The sequence below is a fragment of the Ceratotherium simum genome, chromosome 5 (genome assembly GCF_057802395.1).
Source record: "Ceratotherium simum simum isolate JZ-2026a chromosome 5, ASM5780239v1, whole genome shotgun sequence".
NCBI classification, from domain to species: Eukaryota; Metazoa; Chordata; class Mammalia; order Perissodactyla; family Rhinocerotidae; genus Ceratotherium; species Ceratotherium simum.
In genome coordinates, this window is record NC_141904.1 from 27,581,817 (window position 1) to 27,598,730 (window position 16,914).

General features: G+C 38.0%; 1 protein-coding gene across 3 annotated transcripts in view; it reads right to left on the reverse strand.

The window, feature by feature from the left end:
• ZNF385D (zinc finger protein 385D) overlaps positions 1–16,914 on the reverse strand; it is an 817,460-nt gene that overhangs the window by 537,004 nt on the left and 263,542 nt on the right. Inside the window, exon 1 of one of the 3 annotated variants that reach the window (XM_087430609.1) lies at positions 3,136–3,373. The exons of the other annotated variants lie outside the window; for them this stretch is intronic. The gene's annotated coding sequence lies outside the window, so the exon portion shown is untranslated. Of the gene's footprint in view, positions 1–3,135; positions 3,374–16,914 lie in introns of those variants that run through there. 3 annotated transcript variants of the gene reach the window in all.

The following is a 16,914-nucleotide window of genomic DNA, read 5'->3' on the forward strand; positions in this document are numbered from 1 at the left end:
CAAAAGCACAGCCATCTGCACTCCCCACAAGTGTGGGCCAGACTTCGTGAGTCACTTTTCGGGAATAGGATGATAGAATGTGGCAGAATTGACGGTGTGTAACTTGTGAGATTAGGTCATGAAAGACACTGCGGCTTCCTCCTTGCTCTATCTCTGGGGGACGTCAGCTGACACGTTGTGAGGACACACAAGCAGCCATATGGAAACATCCATGTGGCAAGTAACTGAGGCCTGCTACTAACAGCCTTAGGAGGGAGCCAGCATGGAAGTGGTTCCTCAGTACTAGTCAAGCCTTTGAATGACTGCAGCCTTGGCTCACATTCCAACTACAACAGAATGAGAAACCCAGAGCCAGAACCGCCCAACTGAGTTACTTCCATTACCCACAGAAACTACATGAGGCAATAAACGTTTATTATTTAACTACCTATTTGGGGGTAATTTGTTTGCAGGTATGTATAACTAATACAGACATATAGTGCACCTTTTTCACCAAAAGGGGGAATTCCTGAAGCAGCCGCTTGATATGTAGTTCTGGCCAATTTCTTTACCTTATCTCTCAGTTTCTTCATGTGAATAATGGGACTGCTATTATCTATCACACTGCTTTACTGTGAAGATTAAACAATTTATTGTATGTGCACAACACTTAGAACATTGTCTAATTAATTTTTATTTACTTACTTTTTCATCAGTGAGGAGCCAGCAAATATATTATATCATTTTGCTTGAAAGATTGATAAAAATGGAGTGGAGCCTCAGACTTATAGAGAGTCCAATTTCTAAATGCATCATGATACAAATTGAGTGCATACCTTTTGTATTTGAAATAGATTTTCTCATAAAAACTTCTAGGTAAAAAGAATATAACATTTGGAAAGCCCACTAAAGCCTATTAAAACTTATAAAGTCCCTCACAGTAGATTGGAAACAGCAATAGAATGATAATATATTTGTAGAGGATTTTGTGCTCAGATGCCCCTTTGAGACTGAAGGATTTATGTCCAACTGCTGGGCATGCTGCCTGCAGATAGCCCTCAGCTCTCAGCCTTCTCTGGGAATTATACTCAACTGAAGACAGCCGCCTTACCCAAAGTCACTCCCCTTCCCCGGGGGCAGCCAGCGTCGCATGACTGGTTCTTGTAGGGCTATAAATGTCCAGCTCCCTTGCTCCAACTCAGCACAACTCTGAGGAGGCAGCCCAGCTCCAGAGCTCCCCACATGGCTGGCTGCGGCCTCTGTTGTGACTGCAGGACAGCCCACCTTTTCCTCTGCCCAAACTTTCTTCCTTTCCTGTCACCAACAGTCACCAACCCCAGAGCATACCCCAATAAACTTCCTGCAGGCAAATCTCCATTTCAGAATCCGCTTCTTGGGGAAGCCAGATGGTGACTGACATCTTGGACTGCAGTGCATCTCCTCAGGGGTCTCTCTTTGTACCCCACTTTTCGGGGCCTGCTGGGATTTGAGTCTTGCTGTAGGTCTAGAAACACAGAGGTGTGCTGGGCGTGAGTCCTGAGGAGACTCAGCACTGTCTTGCCCGGCAGCTGTCCTAGGGGGCGCTATTACAGATTCTACGGGCAATGCAGGGTTAGTCCCCTCAGAGGCGAGTGGAAAGAGATTGTTCTCCAACCTAAGTGCTATTGTTTAGGGAGCAGGAAATTTGATTAGAAGAGCACAGAAGGGCAGAGATTTTGTGATAATTTGCGTGGTCACTCCATGACAATTTCAAGAACTATTAAAAAGTAGAGCATTTGCTGCTCATTAAATGTATTTCTTTAATAATTTTGTTTTCTAATGCTAGTGTATCAATAGCATGATTCACTTAGACCTGCACAAATCATGTTTTGACAGTATGTACAGTGTCATAATTAAGATATGGTCTTTAGAATCTTAGAAATGTGAGTTTAAATCCAAGTTATGCTACTTACTAGCTTTAAGTTCTCAAACAAATTAGTTAACCTTTCTCAGCTTTAATTTTCACAACCACATAATGGGGGAATATAATATCCACCTCTTAAAATTATTGTGATCACTAAATGATATAATACCTGTAGAACATTTAGGTGTGTGCCACACATATCTTAAAACCTCAGTACTTGGTGATAAGTTTTGTTTTTATTATTAACGCAGAAAGCGAAAATACTGAAAGAGATTTTTCTGATGTTTGCACTGGGTTATCTTAAAAGACAGGGGCAAAGAAAAAATATGACACAATGCTGAAGGATGGAGTCTTTCCCCATATCTCAGAAATTTGGCCAAAGCCCCCAAACACAACAACAACAGACATAAGCACCTCTGTACTCTAGAAAAATTCTCACAAGATTCTCTAGGAGGTGACAAAACTGGTGCTTCCGCCCTTAATTTACCTTTATTCAATAAATACAAATATAATCCAAACATAAATACTGTAAATATAAACTAAGAATAAATAGAAATATAAGCATTAAATACATACGGAAGAGGAACTTATTTAGCATTACGGAGTTGGTAAGTCTTAGACCCAAAGAGGAAGTTAGCTACTCTCTGGCGCTCCTCATAGAACTATGAGGGATGTACCAGGAGAAGCACTAATAAAGAATGAGCATCGTTAAGAAGACAAGACGAACATCCCACTCCCCAGCTAGATAGATGCCTGCAAAGTTGCAGAAAAAATCAAACCTGTACCAGAACTCAGATGCCCACAGAGAATGTGGGGAGAGCTTGTCTCTCTACTTGGCTGTGAAGAGTGGTGCCTTCCTCTTCAGAAAATTCTGAAGGTGGGAGGCAACTGGAACATTCTGCACTGGCAGAGTAAACAGTAGGGGCAACGAGAGTTTATGGCCGGCACTCCCATGTTGGTGTGGCAGGAATAAGTGAGTTTCTCCAATGCCAGGTGGGTGTACCATAGCATCCAGCATCCCCAACTTGATGGGACCTCAACCTAACAGGGCTTGGGCATGGCAAAAAGATCAATTTGTTGAGGAAAGGAATGGGTGTGAGTGTAAGCAAGTGGTAAGCTGGAGTGTGTATTGCTCCAATTAGGCAAATACCCAGGACCAGAAATCTGGGTGTGTGTGAGGGAGGAAGGGGGTGTTCCAGAAGAATATAAAATACACTGTAGAAGAGAAGCAGCACATCAATGCCCATCCTTACCGAAGGCCACCAATAGCCACGAACTGTACCAGTCATAAGAGACGGTTTGTCCTTTTTCTTCTAATCTCTACTTTCCCTGTGTTGATTCTGCAAAAGTCGGAAGGGAAAAGGGATAGAGAAAATGAAAGCATAGATCACAGCCCCATCTAAAACAGCCCCAGCTAAGTGGAGGGGGGGAATCTTTGAATAATATCTCAGGATCAATTTTGACATTGTATCACCTAAGGATCGTTTATTCCTGATTTGAGAATTATCAAAAAATAAGACAGTTCTGGTAACTGAAAGTGACAAGAGAGCTATTGTATCTTTCAGATATATCGTCAGCGGGCAGAGAAAGGAGAGCCGACAGAGCAGTGTTGAAAGGAGTGATGAGAGAAAATATAAAGTCTTTTCCTGTAGCATATTATGTTCAGCCCATTCAATAAATTGGTTTAGAGTTAAGAGCTATTTTCAGGCAGAAGAAAAAAGAGATTGTTTCCTTGGTGCTATGGGGGCCATGAGGGGAAAGAGATGAAAATGCTGGGTGAGATGGTTCCCTATCTGTGCACCAGGGGGCGCCATAAGACCAGAGCAGCTTTGTTGTGCGTGGTAACCAGACCTCAAGAGGAAAATGGAGTTAGGGAGGGCCTGCTAAGAAGGTAAGGGGTGTGCCCTTAACTATTTATGTTTACTTGACCTTCCCTAGTTGGTTGTTCATGACCTGAGATGTGTCTATTCTAGGAAGAGATTAAGCCACATGAAAAAGAAATAGAAAATTATATTTCCTTGGAAACATAATCCAGGTTGCTAAATAAGTCTCACCTCCACTGGATGCTTCTTCAAAATCAATGATGCCTGTAATCAGAAGTGCCCCATTCCTGTGTAGTTCCTCTACTTTCTAACATCCATAAATTCAGCAATGGATTATGAAAGCTTAGATCACACTCGGGCACCTAACGTGACTGTAAAGGAGCATTCTTTTCCTCAGTGGAATTAATCTTTTAATGTTCTTGCTTTCCAATTTACATCAGTTAGAAGCTATTAAAGAAATGGCACAGGCATTAGAAAAATAAAAAGAATATGAAAAGGAAGATTGCTCATGTCTGTGTTTTATTCATCACACTGCCTGTTGAGTTTATATCACTGCCTTCAGATTTATCCACTTGCTTTTCTTTTACGACTGGGGACATTAAGGGCAACCTGTCAGCTCTGTAAAATAACATTTGTAGTACTCTGAATCTTCTCGGTGTAATCTTTAATAACTGTCTTACGTTCAAGTTGACAGCAAGCAAGTAATAAAATGTCTAATACCATTTTATAGGTCACATAATACAGCAGTTTATTTTAGTTCAACAGGGCAATAACAGGTAACAGATAATGAAGTCACTATACATTTGTGTAACATAGTTTCCGAGATGGCAACAGCTTCAGACAAGCCTTAGAAATCTTCTTTTGAGCAATAACAAAACAGAAGTGCATTTCCCATTTTCTCTCTTTCTAATGGTTCATAGCACTGAAGTTAACCTCAGAGATGGTACACTTCAATTTTCAAAACTCGATGTAAATTGTGGTGTAAACTAATCAGCTTTTTAACGGGAAAGGCTGTCTCTGTCCCAGAACTTCAAATTACATAAGTGAAAGAAGCAATTATTTTACAACTATTTAGAAATACAAAAATATCTGAGACATCTCTGTTCAATACAGTAACCACTAGCCACCCATAGCTATTAAAATTGAAATAGAAATTAATTGAAGTTAAATAAAATTAAAAGTTCAGTAACTTTAACAAGGTCATATTCTTTTATTATGGGTTATCTCCCTTATATCTATTTTATTGGTTTAAACGTAGTTGCTTTAGAGGCTCTTTCTGATAGCTGTATCCTTTCTAGATGTTGTGGTGCTAATTCTACTCTTTGCTGTACCTAGTACTGCTGCGTCTTCATAGGAATGGGTACTCTGTGGCAGTTTTAGTTCCAGCCCAACATTCTTGGCAACTACAATTACTATCCCGTCTTGGGCATTAAAACTCAAGATGCCATCCTTAGTGCCTAATTCCGTGTATAATAATCCAAGAGCTAAATATTTTTCTATTTCCTTTTCTTTCTTTCTCTCTGTCTTTCCCCTCCCTCCCTCTTGAGATCTACACATTTTCATTATATTCTTTTGTGATCTACTCTAGCAGTTGGATGAGCCTGGCTTCCTACATGGCTTCTGTGCCATTCGCTCACAGCCTGGCTGGTTAGTGATTTTTCTTTGATCCGTTTGGATCTCCTTTTCCCCATCTCTTCCCACATATCTGTAAGGTCTAATTCCTATAACAAATTTTTCATTCTATGTACTCCTAGTTGAACCCTGAGTGAACTCTTATACAAAGGATAACTGAATTTCTACAGTTGATACATGAGGAAGGACGCTACACAAGCGTGGACAAATGTACAACCATGAAGAAATACTTCCAACTAAATAGTCTAATAATAGTAGCTTAATCACAGTGGCATGTAAAACTAACTTAACAATAAATATGGAAGATGGTATCTCAGAATTAGACACTTCAAGATGTCATTACATACCCAGGCTCTATCTTTACTCTCCATCATCCTCAGCTTTAATCTTTTGTTTTTATGCTCAGTGTTTCATTGTCACAAGATGGCTGCCATGTCTCCAGAAATTACGTCTGTGTTCATCTAGTAAGAAGGTATAAAGTACAAGACTAGCTGCAGGTGTTTTTTGTGTTAAAAAATCTGTTTTAACAAATTCTCCTCCAACTGACCTCTCCTTACATCTCATTGGTCAGTATTGAGTCAAAGGAAAAAATGAGATAACAGTAACTGGCTTAGAATAATATGGATAATCTCTTGGAACTGGAAGAAGGGTCTACATACTCTCACAACAAATGATTTCTCAGCACTGGCAAGAAATCAAGGTTCTGATAGCAGGAAACGAATATATGAGAGGAAAACAGAATGCTTTTTGGGTAGGCAATCAACAGTGTCAGCCTTGGGGTTGGGGGCGGGGGGAGGAGCAGGATATATTCAGGATATGGTGAGACCTCAGTGGGGCTGGATAGTAGAGTATATAGGTGATATAAAGGTAAAACAAACAACAAAAATTGCGTGCTAGAAATTTTGGACTCGACTGTTTAGAAAATTGAAGTTACTAGAAGAGTTTTAAACAAAAGAATGGCACAAACATATTAGTGTTTTAGAATGGTATCTAGGAGAATATTTGGTCTCTAAGGAGAAATAAAATATCTCCACAATGACTCCCTCTTCCTATAATCTTTCCCTAAGGAGGAGGAGTCATGATGAAATTCCAGGGTTCTGGACCCCTTTTCTAGGTGTGGAGCTAGTGGCTGTGTCACAGTGGGAAGTAAACTAGCACTCCTCCACACGGCCCTCCTTTCCTCCTTTGTCCCATGAAACAGCCAGGACCAATCCAGCAGCCTGGGGAACCTGAACAGAAGGCAGGCACCTTCCTTTGCTCCCCTCAGGCCCCTGTTGTGCTGCTGTCTGGTACAGGATGGATTCGAGAGAGCTAAGCTCTCTGCTGCACTTAGAGAAAAGAACAAGCTAGGGCAAATGAGCCTTTTGTTGCTCTACTATTCTTCTTGGTTTATTTTTTGTATCACAGATTGGCTGAGCTCTGTACTGTGTCCTCACATTGATAATGATGTTTTCCTAGAATTGGAAACACATTAATTTCCTTCTTGATTTAATAATTTTCTACAAATGTTTCACTTAAAACTTTAAAATAAGCTTATTTTTATAAACATAATCTACTCACACACACAAAAAAAATTAGTGGCCTTATCCATTTAAAGCACAATTTCAGTCTTGGATTAAAAGAAAAGATCTGTTTATTTTTAAATGGCACCACCTGAAATTATTTTTAAAAAAAAACAAGACAAGTAATACATACTGCAGAGAAATAGATGTCTGTGAAGTAATGCTTTCCAGACACATTGTTCCTAAACTTTAAAACTTTATATTTAACATATCATTGAATGGCATACACATTGCTAATTATTTCTGTTATAACTTATAGGAGGGAGTTGTTTACTCTGTTCATTATCTCAAATTTACACTTAGAAAAACGAAATGAGTTTCTATGAGAGTTCCTTCCATCCTTGGATACATTATGATGAGGGAACATAAAAGGGCAAACCTATGTTCAAATAGAAAAACAGCTGTTCTAGTCACAGGAAGTCCTATAGTCATTCAAGGACAAAGGGCATGAGAAAATACTGAATAAAGATGTTGAAAAAATAAACAAAACTTCCAAATAAAATCAGAATATTTATAATGTTGAAACTTTGTTAAGGGTCAGAGGAATCTAGATTAATGGTATTGCCTGAGCAAACCCCAGGTTTACAGGTAATTTATGAAATTATAGGAAGCATAAAAATTAACGAACAAAGTCACTTCCAATTATGCTATCTGTAACAACTTACAATTTTAGCTAGATTCAATTCAATCACTTTTATTAAGCTCTCTTCTCATGTGTCTTCAGAAAGCATTTACTACATTGAAACTATTTAAGAAATAGTTTTATGCATAGTATAGGTATTAACCTATGTTAAGAAAAAAATTGAATCCAGTGTTCTTCATAGTCTGCCAAAATCTAAAACCTTCTACCTGTTCATTCTCCAAAGCTATGACTGGAATACAAAATGTCTGTGGACTGAACACTTTGAAACAGAAAGGTAACACGACATTGATGAAGTAGCGCAATCCTGGATGCTGAATGGAATGGTCCTGTGCTGGCTTTGCACAGAGTTAAGAATGCATAGTTCTGCATTGCAACTTCACTTCTCCTCTAGCTCACTATGAGAACTACTTTACAACATTTGACAGATAGTATTCCAAAGTTTCCACCCCATTCTTCAATATTTCTCAATCATCTTAATCAAACTCCTGCCCAATGTGGAATCTCAGTAATATCTGTGGCAGATGGCAACCTATCAAAACAGTGGGAAGCCAAATATTTTTTTGCAAAGTAGTAGTTTAGATACAAACCTGAGAAAGAAGATTTTAAACAGCTTCATACTAGAGGTCACTGGGTGACTGAAGAGAAATTGCTGGCATTTGCCTCCCAGTTGTACCTTTGATTATTAAACCCCCTGCCATCTGCCCTCACTGGTCCTCCCTCCACTCTTCTGCAGGCACCTTTGAAATCGCTTTACCTCATTCCTCTATATGTCTCTCATTTTCCAGAGAATAAACATCAGCCTGATATTTCAACGTACTTAGAAAATATCCCTGATTATTTCTTCATAGTAACTTATAACTTCATTTCTGAGTTGGTGCATATTCTCTTGGGTTAGCAGATGAAGAAGCTGAGTTACAGAACATATCTTTTATCCAAGGACCCAAAGAAGGTCAGTAAAATCTCTAAATCTAGGTTTTTCTCTCTGGATGTGCAGTTAAATGCCTAATACGCATGCTCGCGCTGTTTTCACTCTGCCATTTATAGGTGGTGCATGTGATGATGGCCTCATCACAGCCTCCTTTGAAATAAGTCAAAGACCATTAACATACTGGCCCTGCAGTGTCTTCTTTCAGTAACTGATTCTGTTTATCAGTGCATCTGTAGGAAGCTATCAAATCCAGACAAAAAATATGATGTAAAGTTCTTTTCTTGAGAAAGGCAATAATTTATATCTGCAATTCCCATGGTAGGTAAATTGTAGTATTATTTTCATTTCCCAATCTCAGTGACAATGATGAATTCAAGCATTGAGGAAAATTGATCATGGGACTGTAAGTTAGACTCTTATTCCAAATAATAGTTATAGATAGTAACTGAAGCTACCCTGTGGTAAGAAGGACCGAGAAAAGGCAGAATATCTTAATCGGACATGGAAAATTCCTTAACTAGACATGGGCAAAAGCCATGTGAAACAGACCACTGTGGCTGTACTTTGGCGTTATATACTCCCTGGAAGTTACGTGTGGATTGAAAAATAAAAAGGAGTGTGATCATCTTATTAAATTACTCAAGATTTTGGTCAGATAAGAGACTTCTGTTCCTTCAAGCAGAATGGAGCATTCTCTACAGAATGCCACCAAGGATCACTAGAACTCAAGAATAACAGCTACTTGCTGAATAGCTGGTAACTAAAGAAGTATTATACCTATAAAATTTTCTTCTATGGATGTAGGTTACAGAGTTAAATTTTTTAAAAGCAAAATGATTTTTAAATCTAAAATATATTGTTATATAAAGTAAGCAAAATTCAACAAAAGAAGTACAGAAATGGAAGTTAGATCTGAAGGAAGGAAGAAAAGAAGGAAAGGAGGGAGGGAGGGAGGGAGGTGTGGAGGAAAGGAGGGAGGCAGAAGGGAGGGAGAAGAAGGAAAGAATGGAAGGAGAAGGAAGAGAAGGGGGAGGGAGGGACAGGAGAATAGTCAGACAAGGAGAAAATGAAGAGGAAATTAAAGGTTCGAGGAAGGGTGGAACAGAGGAGAGGAACTAAGGAAACCAAGAATAAAAGGAAAGGTCTAGATTTGATTCCTAGTGCCCTGGAATACTTATGTTTCCCTGAGGCTGTGCTGTTTGATTCTAAATTGAGATTCCTGGGGAAGACTCGGGTCAAGTTTAAAGCCCTGGCTCTCAGTTCATAGAGAAGAGAGGCCACGACTGGCTTGCCTCTCAGATGGTTTCCAGGCACTTTTATTCTTTTCAGAAGTTCAGACTTCTAGCTCCAAGCACCTCAAATCACCATTGAACTAGAAAGCTCTTCAGTCATGAAAAAGCAGCTTCCCTCAGGGCAGAGATAAGCAGACTTAAAAGGTTGGAAACACCCTTAGAACACACCTGCTGGAAAATAAGCTAGGTTCTGGTCAAAATCCAGACCTTTAATCATCTTTAAATTCTAAATTATTAATTAAAATCAAAATTTGGAGACAAATCCAATAATATTTCCCTTTCAGGTTGCTGCTTTTCATTTTCTAATTTACTTTAAGTTAAAATTAGTTTTATGTGAAGAAGAGATTGGCAGGGAGAAGGGGAAATGAGCATCATTTCCTCTGAAGGAGGATGGGGTGAGAAGGGTAAAATGCCATGATTTCCCCAGTGTTAATGCTTTATTCCTTGGGTCAAAGTAATTTAAATTTCCAGAAACTTATCCTTTCTTGAAATTTAATAATTGCTTATTTTTAAAAAGTGTAAAAAGCCATACTTTTCTTGGGAAGAAAAACATTAGCAAGAAATCAAAAAGCGTAGATCCTAGTCCCGTTTCTCGCACCAATTGCAAGACTATGCGAATAATTTAGGTTTTTTATTTTTCTTCATCTGTAAAAGGAGCATAATATTAGCTTCCGTATCTTACAAGTTTGTAGCGGATATTAAAGGAACGGAGAGCTTGCACAGTAGGAATTGAGAACAGTTTGCTGAATTGAAGAATACGTTTGGAAGCTCGCGGAATAGGTAGAAGCGCACGATTTTTAGCATCATAAAAAAACAATGTAGAAAGAGTTTAACTGCCAATCCCATACACTTCTCAAGGCAATACTCATTTATACCAAGAGAAACATTTATCTTTTATAAAGCAACTTCTTACAAAAAAGATTATTTTATATAATTCACAAATGGTTTTGCATCCTTTAAAAGTGTGGTTTGTCCTCATGTATTATTAAAAATCTGTCACTTTAATTTTTTTCTGCTTGTACCATGTACATAAAGTACATTGATTTAATGCTCCCTGCACATTTCCAGGGATCTTCGCATTTGGTTCCTGGGTATTCTGGTATCCTAAGTAACTCTTGGTAGATATTAATATTTTCCTAGGATAATTTTTTCTGTTGCTGTGTACCTATAAGATGAAGACATCTAGAGGGAGGTTCCCAAAGGGTTTTACAGAAACAAGTGTCAACAGCTGCGTGTTGCTTGCCTGTGCCAGCTTATTCACTCTGAAGTGAAAAGGCAAAGATAAGCTGATCCCACAATGATCAGCTGGAGTGAAGGCATTGATTATGTCAATGCAAGAATAATTAGATACAGAGTTACCATAAACAGCCTTTGAAGTGTTTCAATAGCTCTAATTCCATCCACTGCTGTCATCCAGCTCTTGGCAGAGAAGCCAACTCTATTTTTCTATGGATGGATCTAATCAAAAAGCATCTAATCCTAGAAAACTACTAATAAATGGTAGTTTAACAAGAATCTTACATACTGGTCACCTCTGATTGTTGTAAGAGAAAATTATACAAGTAGACTGACTGTGTCCCCTTTTAAAACTCCTGATTCAAACCTCAGATGGGGACTGCCTGTATTAAGCCTACTGTAGTTCCACAGTTTGCTTAATATCCACAATATAAGAAAAAAATCTTCCTCTTTCTTCAAACTTTTATGCTCCCGTTCCCCACCAACTCTTGCTTGATTATCTCACATATACTTCATTGAGATGGCCATGCCCTTGCCTTCCCATCACAGATCAGTCTTACATTTTTCCATCATCACTTTCCCCTCCCGTGATAATGGAGGAAGTGAGACTCTGTCCGTCAAGGGTGCATCCTTCCACTAGTATCCTAGACTCCTTTCCTTTCACACCTTTGTATGGGCTACATTTGTTCTGTTAGTTCAATGATTCTCAAAATGTGGTCCTCAGACCAGCCACGTCAGCGTCACTGAATCAGAGCCTGATTAGGAACCCGAATCAGAAACTCCGGGGAGTGATTCTGATGTACTCTAAAGTTCCAGAAACCATTGAGTTAGTTTAGTGGCCCTCAACACTGGCTACAAATGTGAATGATGTGGGGAATTTTTTAAAATATCTATGCCAGGGCCCCACTCACAGAGACTCTGATCAACTGGTCTGGGATTGGCTCAACTATTGATATTTTTAAAATATTCTCAAGTGATTCTAACACGACACCAGGGTTGAAACCACTGATGCCAATAGCCTTTCTCTTTCCTATGTTGTCAGTCTCATTCCTACCACTGGATTATTTCCATCAACACATATATACACCCTACTCACTTAACTTTAAAAAATTTTTCCCCTCAAGATTCCCCTCCAGATACTATTATTTGAAATTATGCACAATCACCTCCCCTTCTTCACCCCCCACTCACTCTTCAATGCACTCCAATCTGAATTATATTCTTAACACTCCTTTGAAAGTGCTCTTACAAAAGTTGCCAGTGAACACATGTGGCCAAATTCAAATGTTGCTTCCCTGCACACATCATCCTCTTTCACTTTTCTTCTCTCTCTGTAACAAACCTTCTTCCTTGGATTTCATAACACTCCATGCCCTTGGATTTTCTCCTCCAGAAGGAGCACCCTTTTGTGAGAGTGTCGTTCTCTGTCTAACTGCTGAAGCCTAACCTCAGGACTTAATGTTGTGTTCCATTTTCTTTCTTGCATACTCTTTACAAAGACGTTTTAATCCATTCCCTTGGCTTGGAAAATCATCTAAGTAAAAAACTCACATATATCCCAGATTTTTATCTGAGCTTTAGATTCAAATATCTAACTGTATTTCCCATTTTCTCTTGCAAGTTTCACAGCCATCTCTGATTTCAAATGCTGTAGTTTAGTACTAGTGTCTGCTTTGGGGAAGATTGTATGAGCGTATTATTTCTTTACTTCATCATTGCATGCTGCACTAATTAAGTCTAAATTCTCCTAGGGTAGATTCCATTCCCATCAAGAATTTTGCTTAAGTTCTGCTCTTTCCTTGCCTATTTCTACTACCCCCAAAAGAGCATCTTTGGTATTAGAATAGAATAATTTTAAAACAATCATAGACTCAACAGAGAAGATGAAATTGAAATTGTGCCCTATTGGTAATCAATTGAATACATCATCTATACTGAACACAATTTTCTCCAGTTCAGTCATGACTGAAACAGGTAAGATTCCTTGTCAAGAGACTGCTCCAGAAGCTGGTTGTCTTTTGTCTCAGCAAAGGCCCACTGAGGGTAAGGTGTGGCACCTAAACACAGAGCAGCCTTCCTCTTTAACACTTCCCTCAATGCAAAGAATCAGACGAACATTTTATGTTTTCTGGCACACATTAGCTATCGTTTCGGTTAGCATTTAACAACCCCTTCACGCAGACATTCTTCTCATCACTTGATTCAAAGTGCAGTTCTAGCCATCTACATAATTTCTGCCTGAGGAGCTATTTCTAACACAACAGCAACAACAAAAGAAATAGGGATAATAGAATGTCATTCCAAAGCATCATCTCAATTAATAGATGCATTAGTGACAGGTTACTATTTATTCATTTTCTAAGTGAGAAACACTTTTTTACAGAAAATGCTCACTAACTCCACTTCTGATACCTGAATCCTGGCTGTGGGGCGTCTGCTTGGATAGCTGGAAAGTCTACGACAGAAGAAAAAAATATAGTTGGCCAAATAAGATCATGTATTTTTATTAGATTTCAAAATTGAAGATGATCTATCTTAAATGCCCCCCAAATTTAGGAACACCATTTTATTTTATTTTAATTTTTTTTTTTGTGAGGAAGATTAAACCTGAGCTAACATCCAATGCCAATCCCCCTCTTTTTGCTGAGGAAGATTGGCCCTGGGCTAACATCCGTGTCCATCTTCCTCTACTTTATTTGGGACACTGCCACAGCATGGCTTGACAAGGGGTGCGTCAGTCCGTGCCTGGGATCCGAACCTGGAAACCCCAGGCTGCCGAAGTGCAGCGTGCAAACTTAACCGCTCCGCCACGGGGCCGGCACTTAGGAACACCATTTTAGTTTCTCTGGATTCCTTTTCATGAAGGCTGCAATCATGGGAGAATTTCCTAGGTTCATTATCTGATATGTCCAGCTGGTTATGCAATGCCTAGAATGTTTAGCAAACCGCCTTAAAAACAATCATGCCACAGACCTCTTTCAAAAGATATAAATGATACGTTTTTTAATGTTGTAGGAAGAGTCTCCTGTTGTTTGGTGCCTATTTTTAGAAAATGTTGACAAATCAAAGCCTGAATGATTGCATAATGTTGCAATATGACCATGAATGGTCATTATTTGGTGATTATAACAGATGATGCTGACCAGGCTCAAAAACTGAGAAAATGAACTAGCTACACAGTGCTACCATCAAGTGCATATGTGTCCTTCTTATTTATTTGTTACTTTTCTTCCTGTCAAAAGATGAGCAGATAAGGATATGATTAACTAAGATATTTTGTCTCCAGGTTCACAGATGAGAGGATTTTGCAACACTTTATAAAGAAAATCATAGAAGGCACAGTGTTTAGCAAGGCAAGAAAGTTCAGCAACAAAAACTGTAGTGTCTGGTCACCTTGTTGACAGTATCTTCAAAACAGAAATCTCTAATAGTGACAGGGGATGGCAATCAGTGTGTTTTCAAGTTACTTCTCAGGCACGGCTGTCAGGAGCCTGTAACATAAGTAGTGGCAGGTTGCAGAAGTAAATGTCATAAATTTGAAGAAGGATTTAGGAAATAATTTTTCTATATAGGATATAGTTTCAAAATAATATGGACAGATAGGCAAGGATGAGTTCAATAAAGCTGAACATGTAGAGCTTTATACCTAACAATTTCAATACAATTATGTTGTTTCTATAAAAGTGTACTTTGTCCAAAAGTGTGTGTAAATTAACCCATGTTCGTTTATTTCAAGTGCATTTTTTAAAGATTCTTTATGATTATCTTAATTTTTAAATAGCTAAAACTCTTGTCTTTAGACTAACCAGAACTTAAGTGGAAGATGTGGGAGACAGAAGTGCAATCAAAATTAGTCAGGATATGTGAGCAAATTCTGGATAAATAGGAATAAACAGAATGGCCACGTTCTCGGGATCTTACTGGTAACCTAGTTTAGCCAACCCTAAACTTGAGTGCCACAGTACACACATAGCTGTGACATTTCCTCCACTGTTGAGATGAAATGAGCTGATAAAAGAAAAATCCAACAAACCAAAAAATTGATCAGACTAGGGATTTGATTTTACAAATACGCCTTCAGAGTCAAATATGTTACTGCAAAAACATCATGCAAGAATCAAATAAATTATATGATTAAAACATTTTATATGAAACTATTTACCAAGTACAAATTAACTAACTATGATATTTAATAAGAAAACATTCTTTTGAAGGTCTTTGCTATATTTCTGAATGTGAGGGTTCAATCAAGTCTGTGCTGGAATAGGGAGAGATTTCTGAAGTGAATTAATCGTATTTACCAATTAATAGACAAGAGCACAACATAACGAGTGTTCCCTCACAGTTCTGCAAAGCAGGTGAGAGCTTTTTCATTATGTGGAAATGCCAGCATTCTACTCTAATAGGGAGATTTTGCCCTAAGGAAGGTAATTTCAGTTTTCATTTATAGCATAGGGTATCCAAAATCAGATTACCATATGCTTTTATTTGTATTATTATCTCTTGGGAGGATGGTTTCTGCCTTTGATTTTTAAAATTACAGCAAGTAGTACTTCTGTTGAGAAAATAAAGACATAGGAATAATGGGCCTTAAAGACGTGTGTGAAACGCACAAGGCTGATTCTGATCTTTGCATATGTTTAAATATAGGTCCCTAAAAATTGTATCTGAAAGTATCAGAGCAATCATTTTAAATATATGCTCAGGGGAAGAATATCAAAGCTGATACACTTACCTGGCAGACAGCCTACCCATACCTATGTTAATGAAGACATAAAATGTTCAGGGATCGTTTCATAAGACGTTTTTGCCATTATAGTTTGTCGTGTAATTACTTAGGAAGTTATAAAATGTTCCTTGTCTACCTCTTTACAGCTAATGGGTCCTGAAAACCATTCTGTTTTATCACACAAATTAGAGTGTTATTGATGTGGTAGCTCCCAACAACTCCAAAGTTGTGATGATCTTGTGTTAGTGACCCCAGGAGACTTTAATGCATAGACAATTGACATAGTTATCCATGCAGCTGACACGTTTGCTTTAAACTCACATGCTGAGAACACTCATTCTACTTTTGTCTTTAGAGAAGCCAGTGTCCATGTACAATATTTACCAAAGAAACAATTTCCTTTTATCCCACATCTTGAGAGAAACTCATAAACTTTAAAGAAAACTATTTCATCATGTAATGCAAAGCTGTAATAGTTATTTTCCACTCAATGAACATTATCACAGTTATCTTTTTTTTTTTTTTTTTGCTAAGGAAGATTCACCCTGAGCTAACATCTGTGCCAGTCTTCCTCTATTTTGTATGTGGGTCGCTGCCTCAGCACAGCCATTGACAAGTGGTGTAGGTCCGCACCCGGGAACCAAACCCCGGCCTGCCAAAGTGGAGCACGCTGAACTTAACCACTAGGCCACAGGGCCGTCCCACATTATCATGGTTATTACCTTTAGGTTTCTATGCATATACCTATATAGCTGTAATATATACTATAATAGCTATAGATATTATATATAAAACATATAAGTATAGATTATATATACACAATATTATAGTGTATATTATAATAGTGTCTAATATATTAATATATTATATTAAATATATTTAATAATAAATATATTTAGGAATAAGATATTCTACATTATATTATATTATATATACATATAAAATATAATATAATATGTATTATATATAGCCAACTAAATTATAAATCACTGAAGGTCAGCAAGCATATCTTTACACCTCTTTATATCTCTTCTATCTACACATTGCTGTATAAAATATAGTAGACGCTCAATTAATGATTTTTGTTAAATGCTTATTGTTAACTTAGAGTCATTTATTAATTTATTTGCACAAAATTCTTCCTACCTTCTTCCCATATTCCATCCACCTGTAGGTCCTAATTCAAA